Raw genomic sequence first — 14,022 nt, 5'->3', positions numbered from 1 at the left:
TGTACTTACAGCTCCATCTGTACATATTTGTAAGTAAATGAAATTACACCCTATTTTCAAAATCTAGGATGTAGCAGGTGTTTTAAAGCGCTAACACAGAGGCAAAGACTTTGGTCATTGATTTCCACTGGTGCCTAACTGATTACAGTTGATACCATCTTTTTGTAGTAGCTGGGAATTTTCAAAGATTAACAGCAGGATGAAGGGAGATGAGTGGCTCCAGATACCTAATTGGGCCAAAAAATTAGCATATACAGCGTCATTCAGTGGCAACATTAGTTATATTAGCATATACAGCGTCATTCAGTGGCAACATTAGTTATATTAGCATATACAGCTTCATTCAGTGGCAAAATTAGCTATATTAGCATATACAGCGTCATTCAGTGGCAACATTAGTTATATTAGCATATACAGCGTCATTCAGTGGCAAGATTCAATTAGGCTCAACATGTCCTACAAAAGTAGGCACAGTTATTGTGCATACTCTTTTCTAAGATAAGCTAATTGGCTGCTGCACCAAGGTTTGTTCTACTAAACAGCTGTGAGGGGAATATCGTTTTTTTTTTTTCCCAAGTGCTGTCAAGATGGAATAGATTTACAGATTTACTAGATGTTATAGTCCCATTATCAGGGACTATAACATCTAGTCCTTTTTACTGAAATAATGTTTTAAGTGTGTTGTTAGCTTGGCAGTTTTGTAGATACTGTTCCAAATTATGCCCTTTACATCCATCCTTTTTCTTTTTCTTCCTTATGATTCCTCTCATCCCCGTGTGTTCATTTCATGATTTAATTGCCAGACTTCTACATAATTATTGTACAGGCAAGGTGTGTGTATTCTTGTATTTCTGTCCTCATAAGGACCAAATACAATTAAAGAGTTTGAGAAAGGATTTTTTTTTTTATAACATTTTATCAGCGAGGGTCCTCACAAGTATAACAAATGCTATAAAGCACCTGTAAAGTGCTGGAGATGAGGAAAAGGACACACACTTGAGAAGATATTTACTTTATCTAGAGATCTGATTTCTTTTTCATTTGACCGCCTTCTACTGGTTTTTGATTTTCTGTTCGCCTCAGTGTGCTGTGTTTACATTCCCCCCCTTGTCTTTCTTTCTGCTTTTTTCTCTCTACCCATCGGTGTTCCTCCGCCTCTGGCTAAATCTAATTTTCTTTTTTTTTTTGGGGGGGGGGGAGTATTTTCAAAGCGCTTGTTGCAGTGAGAAAAAAAGCTAGATTCTGCCCACTACAAAGCACTGAGAGCCCTGCTCTTGTTTGAAATCTTGTGGGCTTATTGAGCAGCTTTGTGTTTTGACAGGAAGGAGGAGCTGTGTTTTGCTCAGGTGCTTCAGCTTGGGCGGGAGAGCAGATAGGAGAAACATTTTTGATGTGTCTTTATATGTGAGCATCTTTTACCCTTTATGCCATTATTTGACATTAGGAGGTCATGTTATGGCCTGGGCATTTATGGGTGTTCATCAGGCCACGTAAAACCAGAGTCATGATAAACAATATATACGCAGCGTTTTTTCCTCAATAGTGTCGTCACGTTTACTGTCTAAGGACAGCGCAGCAAGTACTCTCTGCTTATGACCAAAAAATTAACAAAACAAAACAAAAAACTGCCCTTTCATGTTGGTGGAATTTGGTTGTTTAGGAAGAGGGGGAAGTTTTAGGAGTGACGGCGAGAGAGAGAGAGAGAGAAAGAAAGACAGCAGAAAAAGAGAGAGAGAGAGCGAGTTTCGAGATGTGAGAGATTTGTGACGTTTAGCATGTTTGGAGTGTGTAGTTAATGTGTTGTCTTGTGTAGTTAGTGTGTAGTGTTGTGGATAGTTTTGTGTTGTGTGTCAGAACAATGAGGCGACTGCTGAATCAAAACAGGATGAGTGATACACCTGCTGTCAGACCTGCAGGTATCAGGCTGTGATGTTCTCCTTTATAGTGGACAGAAATATTTGGAGAGGCACAAATATTTGTGTGGCATCTTATTGAATGCAGAACAGCTGATTGTTATGTAAATAGTTTGAAATGGTTTTAAAAAAAGGGTAAAAAGGTAAATGGCTGCAAATAACTTTGTTGTTTGCAAAACTTGTATGATTTTTATGATTTTAAAATTTACAATTTATATTTGCATTTAAAGTTAAGAAATATGATTCAATAAACATGTTTGTGGTTGTTACAGTAAAAAATATAACTTTTTCTACTCTGATTTTATGTTTTTTTTAAATCTGATTTTAGATCAATTGTGTTAAGACAGTATGTCAAAATGAAAAGATAACTGTAAATTCAGACACCTGAGGTTGTGCTGAAAAGAATGATACCAAACAAGGCAAAGGAAATAGTTTTTAAAGGTGAAATGTAGAGGAAACATCAAAAGTGGTTAAAAATGGCCAATTAAACTTTTTTTTTTTGAAAGTAATGCAGTAGTTACTTTTCAAGTAATTAATTACTTTTAGAATCTTATAACTCAGTTACTAACTCAGTTACTTACGTTTTCAAAGTAACTTGCCCAACACTGGTGCTTATAGATGAAGGAACAGATGATAAAGCAGCAGCATGAATTCATTTATATGTGCACAAAACATACATATTATAAGAGGAGTGGCTGAATAACTAGTTTTGCTTAGGAAGGTTCCTAACTGATTTCAACTATCTGCATGGGAGCCATAAAAGGAGCTGGTCAGATTCTCTAGAAATGGTGCTTTATTAATTCCTTTATTACCTCCTTTAGCACAGAGTACATCTGGATCTTTATGAAAGGAAAGAAGATAGGGCAGTTGTGACTCGGGAGGTAGAGAGGGACATCTACTAATCTGAAGACTGGTAGTTCCTCCGACTGAAGTATCCTTGGGCAAGATACTGAATGCCCTAGATGTATTCATCAGTGTGCAGCGTACATGTTAAAGACGTATCATAATTCACAATGGAATAGTTACAAAAAACGAGCGATCAACATAACCAACAGTTTTTGCAGAGGAAATGTTAAGTTTTTCTTTGCTGAGGATATGTTAAATCCAAAGGAGACACTGCTTCACTAAAATCTGCTTTTTAAAAATTTTTTTTTTTTAAAGTTTTCCTTCTGTGATGAATCCATTCATCTACTCATTATCTTAACTGCTAATCCAAATGCAATGTATCACTTTGCGGGGTGGCTGGACTCTGGCCCAGCTGTCGTAGGGTTACAGCCTTGACAGTCTTTTTCAGGATTGTGTGAAGAACATATGAATAAAATAAATAAATGAATAAATGGACTCCATTCCAGATTTAAATAACATTTTTAAACAAACCGTATGGTGCAAAGAAAATGAAATCTAGACGCCATAAATGCTTCAATTTTTTCAAATTTTCAAAACAGCATTCAGGTTCATTTTACAGAAAAAAGTCTAACTAGGGTTCTAAAGACACATGTTTCCTTCATGTGCTGTGTCGGTAAAGCAAAGTAATGCTAAAAAAATATGCGACACTGACCCAGACTAGCTGTGGGGCTGACCTATTGACATAGCAGGAAGAAATCAATACAGAGCCGATAAAAACTGAATATAGAATACACCATAAAATATAAATAAATCCAAAAGATCTTTGTGCAGCTGAGTTTTACATAATACATACAATGGAACAACTCTAAAATGGTTAAATTAACAAATGTGATCTGTTCTTATCTGAGAATATCTCAACAGCAGTCTACATTACATTAGAAGCTCCTTAACTCAAGTGATATGAGCTGCTTAGTGAGGGAAGAAAACATGTTTAGTGCAACACTCGCAGAGGGCTGATTGAGATCCCTGCACGCCAAACATAAACGAACGCTCTGGAAAACTGATTTGCTCTTGACATGTTGAGCTTGCCAAGCAATTACAAACAGCATTAAAAATGTAATGAACCATATTTGCTTCTGGGCCAAAAGAGAGAGAGAGGACGAGAGAGAGAAAGAGAGAAAAATTGGTGTTGAGGATGAAGACATGCAAAGATACAGATGATAAAGGAACTTGATGTGCCGACTATCAGGGGTAGGCATAGTCGAAGTCCATTTTACTTACGGTCTAAATGAATCTACGCTTTAAGGCTAATTGCTGGAACTCAAGTTAATGTTTACGGTAAGATGAAGCGTATGTTTCAAAGCAGTTCAAAGTATTTGCACCCTTCATACTGAATTTAGATTATTTTTGGCACAAAATAAAGTAACTTGACTAAATTTAAAACACAAATTATGACAAATGTAAATTTCACTTTAAGGTTTATCATTTTTGTAGTTGTTTACATTAGATGACAAGCATAGGGTTCTGACAAGTTCTTTCTCATATTTCTTTTTTAATCAGTAGCCCATTTGTGCGGAGGTTACCATTGTTGCTTCGCAGCAAGAAGGTTCTGGATTTGAATCTTTCTGCTGCCTTGGATCTCCCTGTGTATTTGGGCTATATGTGACAAGCTAAAGTAAAAAGTCATGGTCTGTTGTCATGTTAAAATTCTTTGAGTTATACAGTTATGATGGCTGAAGTTGCTTAATTTATTCTTTATTGTTAAAGTTGAGTGAAAAACAACAACAACAACTTTATTTATATAGCACACTTAAAGACCAAGGGTACACCAAAGTGCTTCACAATAGTACAGCAGATTAAAACATGAATAATAAAGGACCATTAATAATGTACTGAATATGCTAGCAGGTCAATGGCACTAATTAGGCAAGAATAAAAGTTAAATAAGAATTAAATATCAAATCATAATCAATAGAGAAATATGGATCAAGTGAAGGGATATATACAATGATAAGTAAGTAAAATGAAGATAGTATAGGATACATGCATTAACTAATTGGAAAAGCAAGGTTAAATAAGTGAGTTTTTAGCTGTGATTTAAATGTTTGGATGGAGTTGGATGCGTGAATAGCAATGGGAAGGATGTTCCACAATTCAGGTGCAACCAGGGCAAATGCACGGTCACCTCTAGTCTTAAGCCGAGATCTAGCCTGGACCAAGGGTAACTGGGCTGATAATCTAAGGGCTCTCCCAGGGGTGTATGGTCTAAGGAGTTCAACGAGATAGCTAGGCGCTGTATGATTTTGTGAGTTTATGATTTTAAAGGTAAGCAGCAATATTTTACATTCAATATGGTATTTGATAGGGAGCCAGTACAAATCAGCAAGGACAAGGGTGATAGAGGCAAACATTTCCGGTTCCAGTCAAAACTGTCAGTGATCTACAAACTGAGCCTTACCTGCTAGCCTAAGATCTATTGTTTTGTTTGCAAGTGTAAATTCTCACGGATTCGTCACTCTCGTGATTATTTCTCTTCTTTCTTCATTTGCATAAAGTTATTAATTGGTAACCCTGTACTTAGGTTTACCATCACTTAATATGCCTTTATACTAAGGTACAAAATTGTTACCGTTTGTCAAGGCCATGGCATTAATCCCAAGGGTACAAATATGCATCCATTTTCAAAGGTACAATGACATCAACTTAGAGGTTGCCGCCATTGTGAGAAGTAATTGTGCTTAAGGTAGTATGTTTACTGAGCATATAATTCCTTAAAAATACTGTGAGAAAGTGTAACAACCTAATGAGGGTGCTGTAAGGCAAGAGTGATGAAAAAGGACTTGGGGAGAAATGGTAGAGAGGTGAGTCAGGGACAAAGATGGAGAATTGTTTAGAGATTCGGTGCTCCTGTGTGCAAGGTGGCTGTTTGTAGACCACATGAAATGCAGAGCACTAATAAAGGGCCTGCAGCCACTGAGGGGAAATTGAATTTTTATGGCAGCTCATCAAACATAATTAAAAGTTTGGGATATACAAAGGAGAAGTGCTACGAGTGAAGACACAAAATGTGGCTTTGTGAATACCTTTGTCTATTAGAGATAAGTGTGAACACTTTGCAGTTATTGAGCCAATTATAAATGGGATTTTGTCAGTGATGACTTGGCAGATCAACTTGGAACAAACCCGATCAGGTCTGCTGATCCAGTCACTGTTAGTTATTGTCATTAGGAATAATTCAAACACTGGGATTGAAACATCATTAAATTTCCTCCCTAGCAGTGAAACATTTACTGGAAATGTGTTCAGTTATGTTTGTGTGTGTGTGTTGGGAGTGGGACAATGCCAGAAATTTATTGGCCGGCACCAATCCTCGATACTTCTGCTAAAAATGTTCATGATCTAATGATCCGAAGTAGTTAAAATGTCATTTAAAATACTGACAGGGTAGCAGATCATGTTAACATTATATGTTGTCGAAAAAGAATGAAATGTTAGGATTTTTGCCAAGTAGCTTACCGACGTTAATGTCCCTGTGAACTTTCTCAACTCACATTCTTTGAACAGATCTGGATGGTGGCCTTTGTGCTTCACAAAATTGAGAGCATTATCATTCCTGGGTCGCTCCTTCTTGAACACGCTTCCATCACCGACTCTACTTTTCTTATCAATGAGTCAGAGCTTGCTTCTTCTTTTTCAACATGAAAAGACAGATCAGAACACTTTTAGCAATATGCTGCCCCCTTTGGTTTTGGAAGAATTGCTGCCTCTGTACATGCGATTCCTACAGTACCTACTCTGTCAAAGAAACCAAGTACCATTCGGTTTCGAGAATTTTGGTCTTGAATAGTACTGTAATTATTGATATCCCAAGTGTATGTGTCATTAACATACCCCGTCATAGCTTTAGGAGTTCAATCATGTTTGGTATGTCTATGTGTATGTTGAAGTTAATCTACAGTTTGTCCTAAAATTTTACAACTTGTGAAATTAAGCATCTGTACATAACTTATACATTAAACTACACATTGCCTCAAATTGAATCTTCTGCTAGCTGTGGCAGCGCCTTAGGTCTCCATCTGCTGTTACCACTGATGTTACCTACATTAAGCTTAAATATTTATGTTCAGAATAACCACATACCAATAACCGTTTGGTAACGTAAGGCTTGATGAAAGTAGTCCCGCTTTTGCATACATGCTGCGGCTCAACATCAAACAAGTTTTCCAACATGGAAGAAAAAAATGTCAGCTTTCACTTGAGTAAAACATGAATGCAATCCACTTTGGATAAGTGAAATGAATGGTGTGGTGTCATGCAGGAAATAAGAAATGAGGAAAGTGCTTGGATGAGAAATAGCAAGAGAGGAAGAGATGTAAGAAAAAGACTTCACAGAAAGCGAAACATCAGAGAGAAAAAGTGCAACTCAAGACACAGAGGAAGAGAGTATGTGTTGAGGAGCTAGAAGGAGAGAGGGGGAAGCTATTTTTCCCCCCATCGGATGACACTCAGATCTAATTCAGTCATTTGTCAGCCACATAGGCAGTATAGCAGGCTAATGGACTGGGAAGGCATGAGAGACACAGGCTTAGGGAATCCCTCAGTTGTTATCTGCGGCAGGCATTATCAGACCTACTAACTGAGAGCTGGCTGGCAGCAGAGCTGCCACCAGAAATGGCACTGCAGCCAGAACAAATGGGCACCATGGCCAAAATTGTGAAAGTTGGGGGGGGATGATACAAATGACTGCAATATGCAATGCAAGGGATGCTATAACAGCTTTACTTAAAATCGAAATTTAAGAAGGATGTGACATAAACTAAAATCCAGAGAAGTTAAAGAAGCAAAAGGTTACTCCCACAGTCCTCCGCCCATCATTCCCATCAGCTGCTTTTGAGATGACTATTGTTTCCCTAAAAAACAGACTGCATGGTAACAAGAAGTGTTCAGGTTCTATATGATTGCATATGGTTTCCTCTGCCTTTTTTTATAGACATTATTATATTATGGTTAGCACCAACCAACATGTATCTATTTATTCCTGTTCCCTTGTTTTTTTTGTAAAGCACTTTGTTAAATGTGAGATGTTATTTAAATGTGCTTTATAAGTTGAGTTTGCCCATCTATCCATCCACTTATCCGGGCCTGAGCCTAAGGACAGAAGCCCAGACTTCCCTCTCCACAGCCACCTCCTCCACCTCATCCTGGGGGACATTGAGGCATTCCCAGATCTCCTTGGTCTATCTTGGGCCTCCTCTCAGTTATGTTACTAACTAATAATGCTAATGTAATGTTGCTTTGGAACCCTCTGAGCCTGTTTAATGTTCGGCTGTGATTTTTGTGTTTCAGAATTTACAGGGTTGATGCACTTCTACGCTGCCTTTATTCCAGAAGACACCAGGTTTATGGAAAAGTGTGAATTTGTCAACCCTGAGATGAGGGAAACTTTTGGCTGTCTGTTACACAAAGACAGCTAACTTAAATTTTGAATCAGTTACCAGGTTAGCATACTCTGTTAACCTGTTAAAGAGCAGTTAGGCTGTTGGAGTCAGGGAGAAAGTTTTTATTGAAGAAAACCTATTTCATTTCATTTTTTCATACATATCAAAAGACATTTCAGAGCACATTAATCTACAGACATTATTATCCTATTTACTTATCAGCTTGTTATTTGTTATATTTGCACTTTTCTAATGATCAAGCTGTAATCAATATAAGAACAGTGAGTATTAACTTGACCTAGTGGCAATTTTATTTATATAGATCCTACGGCAACCCTCACCCCCCAATCCCCCCCCAAAAAGAAAAAAATAAAGAACACAAAAATAAGGTCTACAATGCCTTAAGGCAATAAAAACAACAAAACAAATTTGTACAAAGAAATAAAGTACAAGTTGACACACACACACACACACACACACACACACACACACACACACACACACACACACACACACACATAGTTATTAAGTGTAAGCCTGTGAGAATAAAAAGCAGATTTATTATCAGCTCAAAATAATATCTACAGGCTACATCTTTATAACATTGTGACTCAATGAAGAGTAAGGCAGCTGTTGCACCCCTGCACTGAAACATTTAGTGTAGTCATCACTATTTAAACAACACAAGTCTGTATCAAGCTGTAGAAAAAAACCCCAACTAAACACTGATCACTGGAGAATAATTTCTGGTCAAACTGATGCCAACCTATCACAGTTTGCATCTGAAAGACTTGATATAACTGTTTATGTGAGGATGATCAGGCCCCATCTTATCTTAAAGACCTCATAGCACTGCATCACCCCAAGAGAGCACTCTTAGTAGAATGGGAGGCAGAGCCTTCAGCTTCCAGGCTGCTCTTTGTAGAACCAGCTTTCACTTTGGATATGGGATACAGAGACGCTCTCTACTTTTAAGATTAGGCTTAAAACTTTGCTTTTTGATTAAGCATATGAATCCTCCCTTAGTTGGGCTGTATTAGGCCTGGGCCGCTTGGCCTTCCCATGATGCACTAAGTGTTTTTTTTTTCTTTGCTCACTATGTGTTTATACACCTCTCTGTATTTAATTATTAGTTAATATTAATTTCTGGCTCTCTTCCAGAGTGTGTTGTTTGTCTTGTCTCCCTGAACGCCCTGAACCTGGTTTCTTCCTGTTAAAAGGGAGTTTTTTTCCTTAAAACTGTTGCCAAGTGTTTGCTCATAGGGGCTAGTTTGATTGTTGGGGTGTTCTCTGTATTATTGTAGGGTCTCTACTTTACAACATAAAGAACCTTGAGGCAACTGCTATTGTAATTTGGCACTATATGAATAAAACTGAAGTGAATTCAATTCAGTGTAATCTAAACTGAGCTTTTTAATCCAGACTGGAGATGGTCTGAATGTATTCTGGTAGAGTTTTTATGTTGAAATATAATCATTAAATGCTGTTGTTTTATGAAATTAGGTATTAAAAAAATTAAAATCATTTCTTCTGGGTCTTAATAATATCTGAGTTCATGTTCACACACCCCCGTTCTCTATTGCCTGTTGGGGCGGGGGGGCTGGGAGGCGGAGTTGGCTGTCCGATTGGGGTCTGGAATGTGGGGCCTCCCTGCTGCTGCGGAGTCGGGGTGGTCTGCTTCTCTCCACCCCAGGGAAGAGGGTAACACTACCTGGGTCGAGGGGCAAGGGTACCTAGACCTGGGGTATAGAGTACGCTTGGGGAGTGTGATTGTGTGTACAGTGTCTATTTATGTCTGTCTCCACGTTGGGTGAGTGCTGAGAATTTGCATATGAGAGCATGAGGGTGGGAATGGATGTCTGTGTCTGTGTGTGCCTGTTTGTTTGTGTCTATATGTCAGGTCGGGTATCAGACGCCACCTCTCTAGGGACATCTCAGGCCCTCCAAGGTATGGAGGCCTATCTCCCCCCACCACTCCCCCTGCCAGTGGCAGATGCCCTCAGACATCAGTGCATTGGTGGTTCTTGGTGTCCGGGGATGGGCGTCCAGGTACGCACCGGCTCACTCCTGGTGGCTGCTTGTTGGGGCCTGGAGCCTGGGGCTCGCTCGGGCCCCTTTAGGGGGTGGGGTGCCCGCGGCCTCTCGGCCTGGGGCTCTGTCACTCAGGCACGGCTGGCTGCCGGCGGAGCTCACGGGCACGTCACTGCAACCCCCCCCCTGGCTTCTGCTCCGCGGCTGCTGAGCGACCCTCATCTGGGACTCTCCTCAGCTCTTTCTGGGATAGTGGCGCGGCTGCCCCTCTGTTGGTCTTCCTTGGTCTCTTGTGCTCTGAGGGTCTCTGGATGTCTGGAGCTTGGATCTCCTCCATACCTGCTTCATGCCCTGGAGGACGGGGCAGTTGCCCCCCCACACCCTCTAGCAGATCATTACATGAAGGAACCTTTTAAATACAAGCGCGTTCATGCTCACAGGTGTAAACACGGGTGCTCACACACACAAACTACACCCTTTTTGGCTCCTACCTCAAAGCACACTATGCGCTGTCGATCCTACGTGCTGCACAATAATGTTTAATATTTAGTATTTACTGTTTTATTCACATAGGTCATCGCGATGATGTTGTTTATTATATTGCTCTCTTTTTTTGCTTGTTTTCTTTTTTCTTTCCCAACAGGTGATCCAGGTGATTGGTATATGTATTTTTTGACCGTTTTTTTTTTTGTTGGTTTTTGTGTTTTGCCCTTTATCACCGTTCCTCTTCCCCGCTGTGTTTCTTTCCCTACTTCTCTTTCTTTCTCCCTTTTCTTTCCCCCAGTCATGTCTGTCCCATGTGTAGCAAGTGAAAATAAAATAAAGTAAACAATAAAGTAAATCCTTTTTGCATCTTCCTTTGCCTTTAGACAATAATTCTGATGGCAACAGAACCCAATGGGACAGGCGAGAAAAAAAAAGTAATACTGAGCAGTTTATTCATAGGTCCACAAATAAAGGGTGTATAATATGTTTGAGCCATGATTTTACTTGCACTTCTTCTCTTTTTATGTTAACACCACCTACATTTGATTCCTGTCACATTTCAGCTGACTAATTAAATTCAAATTTCTGTTTTAAAATTGGGTTAGATTTCACCGTCACCTGTTCATGAAAATTCAAGTTGGGTAAATGATGACTGACTGGATGACGTTGATTAAAATTACTTTAATTTTTCCCTCTTCGGTTTTTTAAGAGATAAGATGGGGAAACGCATCTCATCTCATGTCACAGTGAGGACTAACTCATAATCATATTCCTGGGCCCAGTGATTTAAAATTAAGGCTCTGCTCTTCATTTAGCCCTTGCCATGATGAATCCTGGTACTGAAGCTCCATGATGATGGCCTTTTCCTATTACCCACATGCTTAATTAACCAATTCTGAAAACTCAGAGTCAATCAACTCAAAGTTTATGGCTAGACTTGCAGTTTGTTTAAGCAACTTTCTGGAAAACGTTTCAGTTTTAGTTGTGCAGTCACACATTGTGATTTCGTAGCTGTGGGCAGATAGAAGTGCATATGCAGTGTCATTATTCTCCACTTTGTGCAACCAGCGTCGACTTCATACTAAGTTTAAGCAAAAAAAAACTTGCCTGTGCCTATCCATCTGTTTCCTTCCACTTATTTAAATCAGAGTTGGGGGTGGGCTGGAGTCTGTCCCAGCTGTTACAGGACAAGAGGCAGAGTACCTCCTGGACAGGTTACCAGTCTATAGCAGGGCTAAACACATTGCTCGCATTCACACCTACAGCCAGAATCACCAATTAACTGAACACACGTGTTTTTGGACTGTGGGAGGAAGCTTGAGTATCCAGAGACAATCTGTGCAAGCGCAGGGAAAATAAACTCCACACAGAACGGCTCCACTGCTGTGTAGCGCTGTGTGATACTGCAAATTTTGGTATCAACCTGACACCAAGTAAATACAGGGTGAGTATTATACGAATCTGATACCAATATTTTTAACTTAAAAAGGTTCAGACATTTTTCACTGTGCATGTTTGAGGTATATTTTTTCATTTCAAAAACATTTACTTACACATTTCAGAGGGTTACATATTGAACTTAGAGGATAGAAACAAAGTATCAATCCTGTGTTACTAGTATCAAGCCGATACCAATACCAGCCTTAGTACCTACTGATATTATCAATATTTAGATGGATCTGCTCACATCTACCAGCTGACTGGTGGATTTGAACGCAGGAGCTTCTAGCTGTGAGGTATATCTTATAACTGTCTATCAATGAAGAAGGAGAAGATATAGTTTTTTAGGATATATTCAGTATTCTTAAGAGTATTATTAAGGAAAAATATCTGCTATCATTATAGTAAATGGACTAAAGTGACTGAATTGACCACAAAGATGACTAGTGTTTCACAGTCTTAAGCTGACTCTCATTCTGGGAACTGTTATCTTAATTTGCAATGTAAAAGAAAGTGAACAATGTAATTGGTCCTCTTATGACATAAGAGCCTTTTAAGCCATTATAGCGCAGTTGCTAAGATCTGTGCAGCGTTCTCCTTGTGGGTGACTGTTCCTTAGTTACATAAGCAGCACTCGGTACATGATCACATATACACTAAATCACTGATCAGCGCACTGCCTGTTATTAAAACCAAAGCGCATGCAGTATTTTCTCTAATTGCTGTATTATTCAAGAGTCTAGTGGGATAATACTGACATAGAAATACATAATAATAATATATTGGAGATTCAAATTCTATTTAGCATGAAAAAATGTAATGTTAAGCACAGACATGACTAGCTTACTCAGTAGAGCTGCTAAAGTCTGCTATCACAATCAAAAGCAGCGTGGATTTATATCTATCCCGCTGACTACTGAGCAGATTTTTTTTGGTCTTCTTTTGTTCTCCTAAGGATGACGTATTTAAGCTCAAAGACCTCAAGCTGTTCAACCCCCCCTGAATTCATTTCTGTGAAAGTGAACGTCTTCCCCCCCCCCCCTGTGGCATAGTAGTGAGCATGAAAAGAAGTGTAGAGTGCTATCACTGTAGGCTGCTGTTCTGTGTGCCACAGTTGACACAGTGAAGAGCGATGGGAGCTCTGTCTTACACACAGCCAAACAGCCAACAGGGAGTACTGAAAGCACTTGTGGGTTTATCATACCTTTGATTCTGCTACATTTCCCTCTCCTGTGCAGTCAAGAGAGATGCCACAAGAGCTGATGAACAAAAGGCGCGCATATACAGTGGGGCAAAAAAGTATTTAGTCAGCCACCGATTGTGCAAGTTCCCCCACTTAAAATGATGACAGAGGTCAGTAATTTGCACCAGAGGTACACTTCAACTGTGAGAGACAGAATGTGAAAAAAAATCCATGAATCCACATGGTAGGATTTGTAAAGAATTTATTCGTAAATCAGGGTGGAAAATAAGTATTTGGTCAATAACAAAAATACAACTCAATACTTTGTAACATAACCTTTGTTGGCAATAACAGAGGTCAAACGTTTACTATAGGTCTTTACCAGGTTTGCACACACAGTAGCTGGTATTTTGGCCCATTCCTCCATGCAGATCTTCTCGAGAGCAGTGATGTTTTGGGGCTGTCGCCGAGCAACACGGACTTTCAACTCCCGCCACAGATTTTCTATGGGGTTGAGGTCTGGAGACTGGCTAGGCCACTCCAGGACTTTCAAATGCTTCTTACAGAGCCACTCCTTTGTTGCCCGGGCGGTGTGTTTTGGATCATTGTCATGTTGGAAGACCCAGCCTCGTTTCATCTTCAAAGTTCTCACTGATGGAAGGAGGTTTTGGCTCAAAATCTCACG

The sequence above is a fragment of the Mchenga conophoros genome, linkage group LG17 (assembly GCF_057382185.1).
Source record: "Mchenga conophoros isolate Kocher_MC1m ecotype Shallow Benthic linkage group LG17, M_conophoros_male_GT1.1, whole genome shotgun sequence".
In the NCBI taxonomy this organism is placed as follows: Eukaryota; Metazoa; Chordata; class Actinopteri; order Cichliformes; family Cichlidae; genus Mchenga; species Mchenga conophoros.
This window is presented reverse-complemented; position numbering follows the sequence as displayed.